The sequence below is a fragment of the Zootoca vivipara genome, chromosome 3 (assembly GCF_965207765.1).
Source record: "Zootoca vivipara chromosome 3, rZooViv2.hap1.1, whole genome shotgun sequence".
NCBI lineage: Eukaryota > Metazoa > Chordata > Lepidosauria > Squamata > Lacertidae > Zootoca > Zootoca vivipara.
This window is the reverse complement of record NC_142586.1, coordinates 19164891-19182581: the sequence shown is the minus strand read 5'-3', so window position 1 is coordinate 19182581 and position 17691 is coordinate 19164891. Positions and strand designations below refer to the sequence as shown.

Genomic DNA, 17691 nt, shown 5'->3' with positions numbered 1-17691 from the left:
CTCTCATTATGGAAGCCTAACATTGGTCTGGTACATCCTATGCCACACCTCCTGGAGTACAGGAGGAATTGAGTTCCATGTCCTCAGCATATTGATAACAACACACTGTAAATCCCTAGATGACACCACTCAGCAGCTTTATGTAGACGTTCAGCAGCATGGAGGATAAATCTGACCCCACATTCGAGGATCCAAGAACCTGAGCATCCTCTTCCAGGTACCACCCTCTGGAGACAGCCATCCAAGTAAGACTGGGACTTATAGGAGCCAACTCCTAGGGGCTAAGATCCCATTTCCTCCCCTGAATAAAATATTTGAGGGGGCTGCCCCCTTCCAAGTTGATGGGGGGGTTGCCATTCAAATGGTGTGCATGTGGGGTGGGGCTTACCTGGGGCCTCACAATATGTTATTCAAGTTTTCACACTTGCTGGGACTACTCTGAAGCAGCACTACCCTAATTGCAGACCAGAATCCCCACTTTGTAAGCAGTTTTGCACTAAAAACATAGTCCACAATGCACCCTTTACAAGCCCAAGTATAGCAGTGTGGAGAAAAGGTGCCAATGAAGCACAATGTGTGGTAAAGTATATTGTTTTCTTCTATATTTTCAGCACTTGATTTGAGGGTGGAGGAAGAAGAAAGAAGGTAGTGGGCAGACTACAGCAGCATGCATTGCTAAATGAGGAACATGAAGAATTAAAAAAAGTGCAACTGACATGCAACACTATATAGCAAGAAGATGTTTTTCTCCTTTAAAGGACTACTGAGCCCCAATGTTTAAAGAGCTCAGAAATGCTCAGATGAAATTATTCTTTTACAGGGTCCTTATTTGGATGGCAGCCATATGAAAACACATCAGAGTTACTCCTATTTATTTCTGAAGCAGATAAATCAAGGAGGCACCTAGTTGATCTGCCACATGGTGCTAGCAAAAGGAAGTAATTTGATGGAAACAGAAGCAGAAATATAACAGAATCTTCGCTCATAGCAGCAGAGGTGGTGTACCTTTGATTCTACATAAAAAGCAACCAACTCTCACCTCATTTAACTGATGACAACTCTTCCGTTTAGTGTTAAATAATTCTGCCACGGACAGCAAGAAGAATATATAGTGGGCTTCTAAGCCTACTGAAAACCTAGAATCTTGCACAACTACTGTCAAAACAGAGCCCAAACCATGAAGACGGCAACTGTTTTACAGTAGCATAAACCCTTCATTTTAGCTCCTTCAAATTGTTGTTGTTGTTTAGTCGTTTAGTCGTGTCCGACTCTTCGTGACCCCATGGACCAGAGCACGCCAGGCACTCCTGTCTTGCACTGCCTCCCGCAATTTGGTCAAACTCATGTTCGTAGCTTCGAGAACACTGTCCAACCATCTTGTCCTCTGTCGTCCCCTTCTCCTAGTGCCCTCAATCTTTCCCAACATCAGGGTCTTTTCCAAGGATTCTTCTCTTCTCATGAGGTGGCCAAAGTATTGGAGCCTGAGCTTCACGATCTGTCCTTCCAGGGAGCACTCAGGGCTGATTTCCTTAAGAATGGATAGGTTTGATCTTCTTGCAGTCCATGGGACTCTCAAGAGTTTCCTCCAGCACCATAATTCAAAAGCATCAATTCTTCGGCGATCAGCCTTCTTTATGGTCCAGCTCTCACTTCCATACATCACTACTGGGAAAACCATAGCTTTAACTATACGGACCTTTGTCGGCAAGGTGATGTCTCTGCTTTTTAAGATGCTGTCTAGGTTTGTCATTGCTTTTCTCCCAAGAAGCAGGCGTCTTTTAATTTCAAATGCTGATTCTGTATTAGGACTACACAGGGCTCATCTTAGAATGCTATAAACATAAACACCACGAACTACATGCACTTTGCCAATTCTACACTGATAAATTAAATATACAGCCAATCAACCATTTATTTTTGGATATTAGAGGCAATTCCAATATTCAAATTTAGCTCTTGAAGATTTTCTCTTGGTGGGAATGTAAAAAAGAAGTTCTGAGTAGGCTTATGACTAGGGAAGTGGAAGATTACAATCTCGCTAAGATCCTCCTACATAAATAATGCTGCCAAAAGGGGGAGGGAAATCTGCCTCTTCCATTATAAAGAGAGAGTGTGTAGGAAGGTGCTAAAGGGCTTAAGAAAGATTAAAATATTTGTGTATAAAGGATTTAAGAAGCTGTACACAGCATTTAATGGCGTTCATCACAGACTTTAACAGCCAATGCCTCCCTTTTTGAAAACAAGCTCTCTTAAGTAGCTGCTAAAGCTTGTAGAACACACTATATATTTTTTCATCTAAAAGTTGAAATTTCACTCAAAGCAAAGTAAGGTAGATTTCTGAATTCAAAGCAAAGGTAGGCAAAACCCTTCAAGATTCATCATGAACACAATCCGTCCTCTCAGTAGCCTTCAACTCTTCCTCTCTTCAAACACTACATGAACTCAGAAACAGTGACTAAAAACAATTTACCTTTCAATAATTCATGTCTCCACAGTCACGTCTAACTTTGCACCAAAGTTCATTCATAGTGCAAGTCGGATTTAGCTGATTCAAGCAGCATTTTAAACACTCCTGCAAAGAACTGCTGGTCAAAGGAGGTTGACAGGAAATACAGGAACAGCTGTGTTTGTAGGGAAGCTTCCGAGGTGCATCATCATGTGTCAGAACTGTTCCCAACCTCAAAAACCTACGGCCAAATAGACCCATCAACAGAAATCTCCCGCTGCCAAATTGCAACTGTTTTTTTGCAGAAGAGAATATTCTGATTTTTAAATTGTACATTCATGCTTATACAACCAAGTGGGTGGATGTGTGTGAATTTTGCATTCAAAGGGATGGATGGCACAAGCTGTCACAAGGCAACCATGTAAACCAACATTTCAAAAAGGCTAGACCAAAGGGTCCACCTGCACCACAAAATATTAGAAATTAAGGGGCAAATTATGAGAGTTCATAGGGAGTAGCATAATCAACTAAAGTCTGTAGCTGGATACAATCCTAAATCATATTCAGACTAGGCCCACTGAACATCAATCAAGTCTATTTATTTCAATGGGTCTGCTCAAATTATGACTTGCTTGGATATGTCCTGTATATTTAAAGAGATGGCACTCCAGAGTCACAGTGGTCCTCCCTCTAAAAGTGCATGTATTCAGTCAGAGGCTCTTTGATACCTCTAGGTCACTTGAGGACCAAGCCAGGAATGCTTTTTACCACTTCCAGAAAGCACACTGGCTACAACCACAGTCAACCACTGGCAACAGCCTGGCCACATTAGTTTACGCCAGGCACCCCCAAACTTCAGCCCTCCAGATGTTTTGGACTACAATTCCCACCATCCCTGACCACTGGTCCTGTTAGCTAGGGATCATGGGAGTTGTAGGCCAAAACATCTGGAGGGCCGCAGTTTGGGGGTGCCTGGTTTACGCATTAGTAACCTCAACGCATTAGTAACCTCAAGACATGGGTGGCGCTGTGGTCTAAACCACTGAGCCCAGGGCTTGCCGATCAGAAGGTCGGCGGTTCAAATCCCTGCGACGGGGTGAGCTCCCGTTGCTCGGTCCCTGCTCCTGCCAACCTAGCAGTTCAAAAGCATGTCAAAAGTCCAAGGAGATAAATAGGTACCGCTCCGGCGGGAAGGTAAATGGCGTTTCCGTGTGCTGCTCTGGTTCGCCAGAAGTTGCTTAGTCATGCTGGGCACATGACCCAGAAGCTGTACGCCAGCTCCCTCGGACAATAAAGCGACTTAAATTAAGTGTTTGGTGGTGCAGACCTGATCAGTTTCCTCAATAGGCAACCCCTGGGAAGCCTCATGCAAGAGCAGGATATTGTATTTTTCCATCTATAAGATGCCCTCATGTATAAGACGCCCCCTATTTTGGGGGACTCCAATTTAAGAAAATGGGGGAAGATCTATCCATGTATAAGACACACCCAAATTTTGGACATTATTTTTAGGGGGGAACCCCTGTTTAGGGGGGGAACCTACAGAAAAAATACGGTAATTTAAAAATCAGTGGTAGAGAATATAGGCTTGGTATGCAAATAATTCCACACTCAAATTCACACATCCTTGCTTTATGTTTTTAAGCTCAGGTAAAAGGGCTGAAATGAATCTCAACTCAAAGCCTTGAAGGGAGACAATACTGCCTCACCAAGTCTGACTATAAGGCAGTTTCATATATTCATAAAAATTGCTTTCCTTGGGGAAAAAATGTTTGCTTTCCTTTGAAGGTTTTCATAACACACAATGCAGTGTTTACATATAAGAGTACAGAAAGTCACAGGGTACTGTTTCCACAAAAATTCCATTAATAGCTCAGTAAGAAAAGTGTCTGGTGTGTGGTGCTGAATATGTATAAGTTATTTCTAATCCCAAAACAAGACCAAAAGTTTCTGAAATAGCTCATGGGAATAATAGACTGTTTAGTAATACGAACAGAGTAAAATTCATTTCTGATCCCTTCTAGCTGAAGGCATAGTTCTCACTGCTACCTCAATGTAATTCATGTTTTATTATTAACTTTCAGAATCTCAATTTGTTTTGTTTGTAATAACAGTTATTTTGATAGTTTGGGGGAAATCTCAACATTGTTGGGAAAGAGAGCACATGGGCCCTCTGACCTTTAAAGCAATGCTCTTTTTGACATTATAATTTATTTTCTAGTGACATGAGATAATCTCTTGAGTTTCAGTTGGGGGGACAAGGAGGGGGCAGTGTTCCAGTAAAAAGCACACACTGATCAATAATGTTTTCTTAAAATATATTAGCTTTAATTGAAATCATTTATCACCAGGAGTTTCAGGCTGCACACTAAATGAGATACTGCAGAGTTTTTCTATGAAAGTATGATCTGTCTTTCTTGAAGTAGCTTTAAAATGCCTGTCAAATGTGTACAACAATTGCTTGACAGCTCAAATAAAGGAAATGAAATAATCTATGGGCTAGTTCACACAACATTGATCCAGCCAAGGATAGTCTCCGAGTCACAGCAGACTGAACCGAAGCTTCCCCCATAAAAACGTAACAGATGACTCAGGCACTTCATTTAAGACTTGGTTCACATGACACCTCCTCTTCTTTGGAGGAATCATAAGAGCTGGAAGGCATACTGTATCGGTCAAACAAGCAGGTATACGCACTGAATGTATGGCTTACCCACTGCCTGGCTTACGTATCTATGCCCATGATCATCCCCTCAGTCAGGCAAGTTTAAAAATAAGCAGCAGAGATTGTAAAGCTCTATAGTAGTAGGATGGAAACCGTTCAGATGGTTTTTAGCCTCTCCTAGTGAAAATAATGCAGGGGTGTGGCTCGTCTCCCAATAGGACACCATTCTAAGGAGTTTAGAGAAGGACTGTGTCAGCTTAATAACCAGAGAGATGAATGAGCCTTTGCCTGAGCACACAGCCTGTTGGTTGCTTCCTTTGACATGAACCTGAATGCAATATGGGAGTCTCTAATTACCCATCCTTTCAATTTCATCCGAACCAGGAAGCACAAGAAACTATCCAAAACCAGCTCTCAAGCTGTTTAGAATCCTGACTTGTTCAGAGGTTAGTAGATATCGTTTCTTATTTCGGACAGAAGCAGAAAACTGTTATACACTTACTGGTTGAATCAGATCTCAAAAGGGAGCAGGAAGTGGGCTATATGTGGGTCATTCATATTTCTACTGAGATGGTCTGAATGGTACTAAGATGCCGAGTGTGGATTTTCCTTCATTCTTTCCTGAAAAGAGGAGGGAGACAGGAAATCTTGCTGAGGGAGCTCTCCACTAAGCTCTCTTTCCTCTTCCTCCAGGGCAGTCATCCCCAAACTGGGCCCTCCAGATGTTTTGGGACTACAATTCCCATCATCCCTAGCTAACAGGATCAGTGGTCAGGGGTGATGGGAATTGTAGTCCCAAAACATCTGGAGGGCCCAGTTTGGGGAATCCCTGCTCCAGGGAAACATTCCAACAGCACTGATTGGCTGCTGGGGATGTCGGTGCGCCAGTTTGATAGTTATTGTGCAGTGTGATTCTAGATATGTTCACAAAAAGTCTATGGGACTATGAGTTCCCACTGAAAAGGGAAAGCTCTTCGGCTTACTCCCCAATAATTGTTTCAGGTTCATAGTCATAGAGGAACAGTTGCAGGAACACAGTGAAGCTAACTAGATTGAAAGTTGCTTCGATGATAGAGAAGTACTAGGAATGCTGATATTCTAAAGGTCGAAGTGCTGGACACCCCACACGGCTCCTTATTGCCCTTTTAATACAATTCAGAAAAAAGGATAGATGTGCTCAAGCCTCTTTGAGATCAGTGGGGCTTCAATGTACAGTTAAGCTCTTTAAATCTCATGGTGTTCAATGGGGATTTAGTACACCAGTCATTTTCTGGATTGTACTGATGGTTAAATAGAGTTCACTCTTTTAGGGAGACTGCTCTTTTTTTTTAAGGGTTAGTGCATGTGCTAGATAAAACTTTGAGAGAATTTGGCAAAATGCCTATGAAAGAAGGTGAGAAATGAGGTTGTTATACTAGCAACACAGATGGACTGGAAGACATATGGGAAAGGTAGCTTTTTAAAGTTATTTTCCTCAAAAACAAAGGATTTGCCAGATCTTTTATTAGCATAAAAGCTTTTAAATCTTGGGGGGGGGGACATTGAAAGCTTACTCTCCACTCATTATTACTGTATTTCTGGCTTTTGTGAAAGCATGTTACATTTGCAAATAATGGCATGTTTCGAATATCTGTTCCCAAGATCTGGTTCTAGTCCTAAAGCTCAACTGCGCAGGATCAAGGCATCCTAGCCACCTTACTGTATCTCACCTTTTATTTTCAAGCAGCAATTTAGATTCCCACAAGGTAATTTTGATAAAAGCATCTCATTTTGTTGCACAATATTAGAAACTTTTTTTTAAAAGAAAAGAAAAGCAGGACAGAGATAACTGGCATCCCAATCAAATAAATGTTCTTTTTGAACCACTTAAAAAACTAAAGAGGGAGAACATTAAAACAGACACTTTGCAGAAGTTACGACGCCTTCCTGTAACACCTTTTTCTTTCAAGTGCTTTTTGCTTACTAAGCTACGGAAAGAGACGCACTGTTGAGACTTTCCTGAAATATGCTTTTAATAACCTCACCGATTCAATTGTTCAGTACGTGAGCCTCTTAATACTACATGGGCAATTGCTGTTTCACTGATAGCACACTAGCTATCTCACATAACTTCCCCAAGGTAATACACAATTGCATCACAGCTTTAAGTCCCAGTACTCCTTTGTTCCTACCCTGACTACAGACTTCATATTTCTAGCAGTGCATCGGAAACTAATGTCTGCTTCAGGAAGGGGAAAGAAAAGAAGATAACCATCCTTTACTTTATATCAGGCATCCCCAAACTTCGGCCCTCCAGATGTTTTGGACTACAATTCCCATCATCCCTGACCACTGGTCCTCTTAGCTAGGGATCATGGGAGTTGTAGGCCAAAACATCTGGAGGGCCGCAGTTTGGGGATGCCTGCTTTATATTATTGGAATATCTATACTGTTTCTGGGCTGCAATTTATAAATGCTTTGCAGCGTGAATATGTTTCAGAAGCCCACAGCAATATTATGGAAAAAGAAGAAAATGTACAAGAACTGGAAGTTGGTTTTTATCTCTATCTGGTTAATTTTAAGTCTCTTTGTTTTCAGCATTTTTTAAAAGGAATATTGTACCTTTTTATGTAAACTGCTTACCGGTAGTTTTTTTAAAGCGCTATTTGCACCCTGCCAAATAAGTTTATTATTGTTATTATTATTATTACAAGGAACATAGGTTTGTTTGTTTTTCCCCCAGGAACAAAAGTGGACAAAAGCAGGCAATTTCAAAGCAAGGTCATTTTACAGTAATGGGCAGGAAGAAATACATGGCACAAACTATGACCATTAACGAAGGCATGGACAAGAGGGGATTTGCCCCCCCTCGTATGTCAGTAAAGCAGTGCTTGTACCAAGTACTGAAATACACTTCAGTGAATTTCACAAGATTGGGGGATTGCGGACTTACAACTGAAACAAGCTGATATGTCTCCCCAGGTTGCAGAATTCTTGCAAGATTACCAGCCTGACATCAATACTGGGAGCCCTGAAACTTGGTATGATTAGGTTTGCAAAGCAATGAGCAGAAGAGAGGTTACCAAAACAACATCTCAGAAAAGACTTGATTCCCCCCCCCAAAAAAAAAACAATTACAGAAGCAGATTAAATACCAATATTGTAATCCAACACCACTAATAGCAGAACGAGTAGCACTTTAGCGCCACTCCGAAAATGGTTACACTAATGGAAAAACTGCTCTGATATAAAGTTGTAAGGTAGGCACTGTTGCCTCGCAACAAACCAATTGGTGCAGCAGTTTAGCGAGCAGATTAGCTACAGCAACGGAGTGTACATCATTGTATATTGTTGCAAGTCACCCCAGATATAGCTCCATGTACATCAGTCTTTAGCAGGCCTGGTGAACTAAGTAACGTGACAAACAGACATAAATACAGAGGTTGGCACCATTTAAAAGGCACATTTATGACAAAACAGAATACATGACAAAACAGAATACACTGCTTTTTTAAAAAAAGGGGGGGGGAGCTTACCTTACAGTTCCCAGAATCTGTATTTAAATCAATCTCTTGAAATCAGAAGTAACCAAAAGATTCCAACTCCTTAAAGCAAGGGGTCTATGAAAACAAGCCACCTGGGGGGGGGGGAGAGAAGAAAATGTAAATTTATGAAAATGAAATCCAACTGAAATAAATAAATAAACAAACAAATAAATTCACATTAGCAGAAGTTTCATATACAATGCTTAATTTGAGCTTGTTTGGGGGTTCTAGCAGGGGAGCGCAGCTATCGTATACCCTTGACCAAAGAACGGTACACTCCTTCTATATGGGATGGTCGTCCTCTTCCACTGAGCGCGCAGCTTCGGGAGGGACGCACATGGAGCGGTGAGGGAGGAAGGGGACAACCGCCTAGCCAGCCAGATCAGCCGTATCAACCCTGGCAATCAGTGGGGTGACAGATGTCACAGCCAGATCGCCCTCACATCGGCTTAATTTGAAGGACAGTGATTCTTCCCACAAGTGAAACAAAAATATATACACCAAGAGCCAAACAGGTTGTTTGGTTGCCTCCATTACTAAAACAGAACTAAATCTGGCAACAATGTGCAGTGCTGTAATATCGCTAACGACAGTATTTTTACCAAAACTTTGGGCTGGATGAAAGCTCATTCACGCATTTAGCCAGAATGGAGTGGTAAATCTTTTTGCTGGGTCTTACCATTTTAGTACAGCGGCAGGGAGAATTCAAACAACCCTACCACCTGCAGCCTGAAATGATACAGCCCACAAAAAGTGAGGTTTACTCTTTGCTGTTTTGATTCCACTGGCAGATTTTGAGCAGGATAGCAAGCTGTTTCCTTCAAAAGGTGTAAAAACACCCTTAAAATACTACCTGAAACCCAAGGTGGTATTGAAACACATATGACATAGTGTTCAAGAACAGCATTAGAAGGAATCTATGCATAATAAAAGGGGGGAAACTACAATAATAAACTTTCGCTCTTAAGGAAACATGCTAAAGTCACAGTTCAATGGGTAATATTCACCAAATTTTTAAATACAAAGTAAACCTATTGAAATTGATTAATTTCACTGCGTATACTGTGAGTAAACCTGTTGCATACTGACCTCTCTCTCTCTCTCTCTCTCTCTCTCTCTCTCTCTCTCTCTCTCTCTCTCTCTCTCTCTTGAATACGTTCAGTTTTGGTACCCACTTATAAAAGAACATCAAGACAGTTTTATATCCATGTGCTCAGATGTAATAAATGTGGAAATAACCCTAAAGACAGGAGGTGGCATGCATTCCTGCAAAATGAACTGCTGCCATTACCTCAGAATCAATATAATTTTTTTTCTTTTAAAGTGAATATAACACCACGTATTGATTTTGTATTTTCAGTACATCACATTTCAGCCTCGTGTAACAAAGATTTTAGAGAGGCAGGAGAAAGGAGTCCTGCAAAGGTAAATGAGATACTAGATAGTTTAGTAGCTGAAACTGAGGGTCATCTCAGTTACACTTCTCTGATCTGTATAGGAATAGCAAAGCAAAATCCACATGTACAAGTAACAAGCCACGCTTTTCACCGTGACGCATGCGAGGAGACGATGTTTTGACACTTGCAGTGCAGCACTCAGGTGCAAAACCAAGCCACTGACTGTGGTTAAGCGAAGCAGCAAATCAGCATCTATTTGGCTTGGCACTGCATTTGGGGCTTCTTAAGTTTAGAGAATTATGGTGCTGGAGGAGACTCTTGAGAGTCCCATGGACTGCAAGAAGATCAAGCATATCCATTCTGAAGGAAATGAGCCCTGAATGCTCACTGGAAGGACAGATCCTGAAGCTGAGGCTCCAATACTTTGGCCACCTCATGAGAAGAGAAGACTCCCTGGAAAAGACCCTGATGTTGGGAAAGATGGAGGGCACAAGGAGAAGGGGACGACAGAAGACGAGATGGTTGGACAGTGTTCTCGAAGCTACCAACTTGAGCCTGACCAAACTGCGGGAGGCAGTGGAAGACAGGAGTGCCTGGTGTGCTCTGGTCCATTAGGTCACGAAGAGTTGGACAAGACTAAACGACTAAACAACAGAAACAAGAAAGTAGGAGAAATGAGAGAGGGTTTCTAAAATTATGCATGGTGTGAAGAAACTGAACTGTGATGGCTTACTGTTGGTCATAGCAGTAAGCCAGCACTGGGAGGAATGAAGGAGTGGACTGGTTCCCATGTAATGCTAAGCCATAATTGTTTATCAAACCATTGCTTGTCTCACAGATGAACAAACCATGGCTCATTCTCTCTAGTTTGTGTTTTCCATTAATCACACGTAGCAAAGGCAATTCAAAATACAATAAACACCGACACAATCAGCTAGTTTGTCATTTCTCGGGGGGGGGGGAGGTGCAATAGCTTAAAGTCAGGATCACTACTTAGAACTGATTTATAATGCCTATTTAAAACTAATCCAATAGGTCTCTCTAGATGTTTCCATGAGTCTGAGAAGGTTGTCTTGATCGACTGTTGCTTTTCATATGGTAGAGGAATGGATGCCGGGTGTTGTAAAGGATAAAGGACTCACCTTGCCTCTGGCTGTCCTGACCTGGCGGGTCAATCAGCCAGAGCTGTAGACCACACCTGAGCATACCATGAATCTATTGATTGCAGAGCAAACATTTGGCTCTTTCTAAGCAGGCAGCTACCAGGAAAAATATCAACATCTCCCGGTGAGATTTAGCTATTACCGTGTTTCCCCCTTTTTAAGACACCGTCTTATAACTTTTTTTCCTCAAAAAAACACAGGGTGGCTTACTTTCGGTGGGATGTCTTATTTTTTTATTACTGGTATGGTTTTTACGGCTCAGGGCACTGGCTCAGGGTGCTGCTGGGCTCTCTTGAGTGCTCGGCGCTGCAGCAGCCACCGGTTCTGAGTGGCGGGGCTGCAGGAGTCCTTGGCCGGGCCAGGCGGAGGCCGCTGGCTCAGGTGCTCCGCCTGCCACTGCAGGGCGCTCCAAGCTCCTTGGCCGGGCCAGGCAAGGAAGAAGCAGTGAGCCCAGTGGTGGCGGCAAGCATGGAAGCGGCAGGGATGACTGTGGACGAGAAGGTGGAGCGCGGGAATGCAGCTAGCAAGGCGAGAGCGCGATCAGCTGTTAAGCGGAGCTCTTGGAGCGCCACTTCACAGCTGATCGCACTCCTGCAGTGCCGGCCGCATGGAGCGACTCTGTGAGTGGAGGTGCCTGTGGGGGTTGGTTTCCGCAGCGCGGAAGTATGCCTTATTTTCGGGGTATGTCTTATACTTCTCAAATGCTTAAAAACTCTGCCATGGCTTACTTTACGACTACGTATTAAAAAAGGGGAAACAGGGTATTATATTGATTTAGCTATTATTCCTAGCAAGGCCAACAAAGCTGTTGGGTTCATCATAATATTACAAATTACTCCTATTTCTTCGAAAGCTGCTGACTAAAAGCAGTAGAGCTTGTCACAGTGTCACCAAAGATGTAGAAAAGTCCTGGTGGCATATTGCAACCCCTCCAACATTGGGCACTTAATATTCTTTTTGCTGTTTAATTGTCATTCATCCGATAATAAACATTTTTTCTCTATCAAATTATTCCTAAATGCCTAGCTCCAATAAAAAAAATTATACCACATAGTAACCACTCTTCATTTGTAAGAACTACAGTATATTCCTGCGTATAAGACTACTTTTTAACCCAGGAAAATCTTCTCAAAAGTCAGGGGTCGTCTTATACGCCGGGTCGTATTTCTTATACAGTGAGTATATCCCAAACTCTATATTTTAACTGGAAAAGTTGGGGGTCGTCTTATACGCCCAGTCGTCTTATACGCCGGAATATACAGGTAGATTGTTTAGTGTGACAGCATGTTCACTTTGGAACTCCCTGCCTATTGAGATCAAGAAGGTGCCTCCAACTATACTATTTTTGGCACCTTGTAAAAAACACTCTCGTTTAGACAAACCTACCCAGATGCTAAGAAAGTTGAGGTATTTTTCATCAGTTTCAGTATTTTAACTTTTAAAGTATGGTTGTGGTTTTTTCTTGATTTTTAAAATCTTTTTGTAAACCGCTGCAGGTGTTGCTGTTGTTTGCAATCAAGCAGTGTATAAACTTTATGAAAACAAACAAACAACGCCTCCCCCCCCCCCGATAAATACCTAAATAACACTGGGGGTGGTAGAATCAATATCAGCACTTATGAAAACAAGCCGTCTAAAAGAAAATGTTCCCATGCAAAAAACATTCGGACAAAAGAAAACCTTAATCGATCATCAATCGATCATTTTATTTATACACTGCCTTTCTAAAGTCAAAACCATGCTCAAGCTGGCTTACAATATATTATTATTCCACTTATGGCCAGAACACTTTGTTTTGATAAGAATTAAGCTGTTGTTGATGTACCAGGATTTATGTTTTAATAAGCAGATACATATCTATAATCTATAATCTATAATCTATATCTATATCTATCTATATCTATCTATCTATCTATCTTTCTATCTATCTAATCTATCTACCTACACACACACACACACACACACAGTAATACCTCCGTGAACATCCACCTTGTCTAGCGTCCATTCCAGTGAACATCCGTGGCATACCCGGAAGTACTAGGACGGGTTACTTCCGGGTTTGCCACTCACGCATGCGCAGAAGCGCAAACCGCTCTGCGCACATGCGCAGACGCGGCGCTTTGCCCTGTGTCCGTTTTAGCTAGTGGCTGGGGCTCCAGAATGGATCCCGGTCGAAACAAGGCACGACTGTATATTATATATTTGTGTAGCCTTAGAAGCTCAACATTGAGAGATAAAAGTTATTAACAATGTGGCAGGTGCATGATTTTCTGTTCTTCTACAGGGTTGCACTTTCCTACATTACACTGAACATTGGGACTAAAAAGGAAGGACAATAGCAAGATCATATATACTACCCCCACTTCCAGCATCTATGAATTCAGTTTAACTCATTCACACATCCTATGTCCATATGGCTACTGCTGTGGAATTAGAGTGGCTGGGGAAACCCAGCCAGATGGGCGGGGTATAAATAATAAATTGTTATAGAAATCCTTTTCTAGGGTTCCCAGCAGGCCGAAAGGACTCCTAAATTGGATAAGCAAAAAGAGCTCAGCTGCTCAACACAAGGACATTTGAGGCAGATATTATATGTAAGAAAATCAAAATTTTGTACAAGAAGCATGGTAACTGCAATAGTTCATAATTATAGTGACACACAAATTCTTTTGCTAGCAGCTCTTTTCTTTCCATGCTCTTTGGACCCAACCCCAATTCTTTTATATAAAATGGATTATATAGTCCCCAAGCGCACATAAGGTGTTTCTGTGTAGTTCACATAGCAAATTTCACAAAGGCTAGGAGACTAAAGTTGGCTATCAAACACTCGTTTATAGTTGGATTATTCTACCTTTTAAGAGAATTGGGAAGGAGTGGCACATATGCCACACCTAAAATGTAAGGAAAAAATAATAGAAGAAATATGCTATATAAATATAATCTTGTGTAATAAAACAGCAACAGTTGCCAGGGACATTTAAAAACAACAAAAACAGGAGGTTTATTAAGTATGAAAAATGTGCTATTTGTTAAATGTGCATCTTACCAATACTCATATAATATAAACTTAAGAAGACCAAGCCTATCTAATTATTTAACCTCTTCATAGGCCCTTCAGCTCTCTATATTGGACAAACAGGCCAAACCCTACGCCAAAGGATAAATGGACATAAATCTGACATCAGGAATCACAAGGCAGAGAAACCAGTAGGGGAACACTTCAATCTCCCAGGACATTTTATACAAGATATCAAAGTAGCTGGGTATTACAGAAAAATTTCACAAACAGACTGGAAAGAGAAGTTGCTGAATTGCAACTCATTACCAAGCTTAAAACCATGGAGAGACCTGGTCTGAATTAGGACACTGGGTTCTTATCTCATTATACATGATCAAGCTTTCTTTAGCACCTCAGCCCTTGCTTTTTCCTGCAAGACCAATTGCAGTCGTTAACAGTCGTTAACAGTCATCAACAGGTTTACCACTCCTATCAGCCAATCACCCATTCCCACCACCCTTCTGAGTAATACCCCTCCCCACCCTCTGACTATACATAAGGGTCTGGTGACTTCTGTTTCAGTGTATCTGAAGAAGTGTGCATGCACACGAAAGCTCATACTTATAACAAACATAGTTGGTCTCTAAGATGCTACTGGAAGTATTTTTTTATTTTGTTTTGACTGCGTCAGACCAACACGGCTACCTACCTGTAACTAGTAATATGGGAAGCAGATATTTTCGCAGAGGTGTCAAATGCCGTCAAGCTGTCGACTGTCTGCCGCCATGAGTAGTTCTGCACTTGCTGGGCCTTCCAACTCAGGCCCAAGGGAAGCTCAAACCGAGTGCATTGCAGTAATTCAGTCTTGAGGTTACTAATGCATGGGACTACAGTGGCCAGGCTGTCCCATTCCAAATATGGCAATATCTGGTGCACCAGGCGAAGCTGCAAAAAAGGCATTCCTAGCCACAGAAGTCACTCTTGTGCAACCCTGACCAGAAAAGACAATTGGCCTATCATTCAGACATGGGAACCACCTTCCCACAGAGCTTCCATCTTCTTAGGATTTAAACAACTGGGTCCCATCCAGTCCACCACTGCACTCAGGTGCTAGTCCAGGACATACACAGCCATTCCTGATTCAGATGTTATGGAGATATAGATTAATAATAATAATAAATTATTTATACCCCGCCCATCTGGCCGGGTCTCCCCAGCCACTCTGGGCGGCTTCCAACAGAAGAATAAAACACAATAATCTATTAAACATTAAAAGCCTCCCTGAACAGATGTCTTCTAAAAGTCTGGTAGTTGTTTTCCTTTTTGACATCTGTTGGGAGGGCGTTCCACAGGGCAGGCGCCACCACCGAGAAGGCCCTCTGCCTAGTTCCCTGCAACCTGGCTTCTCGCAACGAGGGAACCGCCAGAAGGCCCTCGGTGCTGGACCTCAGTGTCCGGGCAGAATGATGGAGGTGGAGACGCTCCTTCAGGTATACTATACATATATAGAAATATGTGTCACCAGCATACAGATGACACTGTGCTCCAAGACTCATAATGACCACGCCCAACAGCTTCATATAGATGTTAGATAACACTGGAGACAGAATAGTGTCCAGTGGAATCCCATAGCCGGGTGGCCAATGAGCACCCCCCACATGCTACTCCCTGGACATGATGGCACAGGTAGGAATGGAACCTCGGTAATACAGTCAAGAGTCCTCAATACCCATGCAGAATAGTCAGCCCAGGAAAGTATCATGGTCAATAGTAGCAAAAGACACCGAGCATGAGTAACAGGGTCACACTCCCCTATCTCTCTCTTGATAAAGCTCAGGGTGATCGAGGCTGATTCAGTCCCCAAACCAGCCCTCAACCCAGATGAAGGGGACCCAGCTAATCAGCAACAACCTTATCCACTGCCTTCCCCGCTGTCGAAAGTGATACTGGCAACTGCCTGGTAGCTATTACACAGCACTTGGGTCTAGGTGAGGCTTTTTGAAGAGCAAACCGCCACCACCAATGCTTAAGAGCAATGGGCACCCAATCATGCAATAATTCGTTCGCATACACCTGTACCAACTTGGCCAGCCTCCTCCAACTAGCTTTAAACCATCCAGAAAAGGCAGGTGTCCAAAAGGGCACGTGGTCAGATGCATTACTTTGATGGCTGCCGTGGAATTACAGGGGGTAAATTAGCAGCTTTTATTTTTTCCTTCAAAACTTTCCAACAAACACTGGGTGAAAATTGATGTTGTGATAGATGTAAAGCTTAAAAACACCAGTCTGTGTGACATATTTAGATGGAAAATTAGACACTTGGAAGTTTGGTTGTTTTCAGGCACACAGAGCTTTCAAGATTGCTGCCAACACTTTTTGACATTACTGCAATCTATGTATTTCCAAGAGTCCTAAAATCTTATTGTGTGGGGGGTTTTTTTTGGGGGGGGGAGTCAGATTTAAGAGAGAGGCAGAGAGACTAAACAGCTTCAATAGCAAGATGTTTAAACATTAGCAATGGGGAAATCACAGATGCAAACTCAGAAACGCCCCCTTTAAAAAGCACTATGTATGTTTATTAAACAGGAGCTTGCAATCTTACACTTTTTTGTTTTATATGCTAAGTAGGGTTCCCCCCCCCCCCGAATCTTTGCACACTGTGAATGAATACACTTGCCAATTGGCTAGGAAAAACAAAGAACCGGGAGGGGGGGGATTCCTGAGGTTTGGCATACGGAAATTATAAAATGATGTCCACATTATTCCCCGTTATTTCTGCATCGCTTTGAGGTGGCAAATCTGTCTGGGCTGGGCTGTCAGGCCACAGATTCAGGGAAACATACCTGATTATATTTTTTACATACAAGTAAGTTCTTTTCACCCAGGAAGTTTTAAAGTTTTTGTATGGAGAAGCATTTGGTTGTATCAACCTCCACCTGTAGCCTGACGTATAGCGAGATTTACGTTTGAATGATAACCCAGCCCAAGCGCACAAGGGGGCAGCTCTGGGAGCCAGTTCATAAGATGGCAACGATGTATGAGATCCACCCAAAGTGGAGCAAATAATCTGTTTCACTGAGGGCAAGGCAGACTTCAGGCTTGTTGGATCTTGGTTTTTTTTTACTAGTCCAGCAGCCAGAGTGAGGTATAAAAGAAATACAGTTGGAATTAAAGAACAGAGCGCCTCACAATACAATGTGAGGCAAATAATTTGTTTTCGGTACCAGAATTGAATTAAACTTAGTATTGCTCACAATCCTTCCATACAAAGTCCACTTCTGCATAGTCCCCTCCCACATTTCAAAAGTCTTAATTTAGAACAGAAAGAAAATGAAGGCTATCTAACTATCCCCACAGGTTTATGGCTGAGTCTGCAACCACTCATTATCAATACTGCAGTCCAATCTGTATTATACCCAACTCTTTATGGTCACATCTACTGAATTACCAACAACCTCGATTAATATATAAAGTCCCAGGGTGAGGTTCACGCATGCT

At 42.2% G+C, this 17691-nt stretch overlaps 1 protein-coding gene across 5 annotated transcripts in view; it reads right to left on the bottom strand.

Annotated features, from left to right (window-relative positions):
• The window catches only part of KLHL29 (kelch like family member 29), a 415582-nt gene that overhangs the window by 351654 nt on the left and 46237 nt on the right, over positions 1-17691 (bottom strand). For 3 of the 5 annotated variants that reach the window (XM_060272443.2, XM_088665646.1, XM_088665648.1), the window contains exon 2: positions 8627-8727. The exons of 1 other annotated variant lie outside the window; for it this stretch is intronic. The gene's annotated coding sequence lies outside the window, so the exon portion shown is untranslated. Of the gene's footprint in view, positions 1-5613; positions 5733-8626; positions 8728-17691 lie in introns of those variants that run through there. One more of the 5 variants, XM_088665647.1, reaches the window with a different exon arrangement.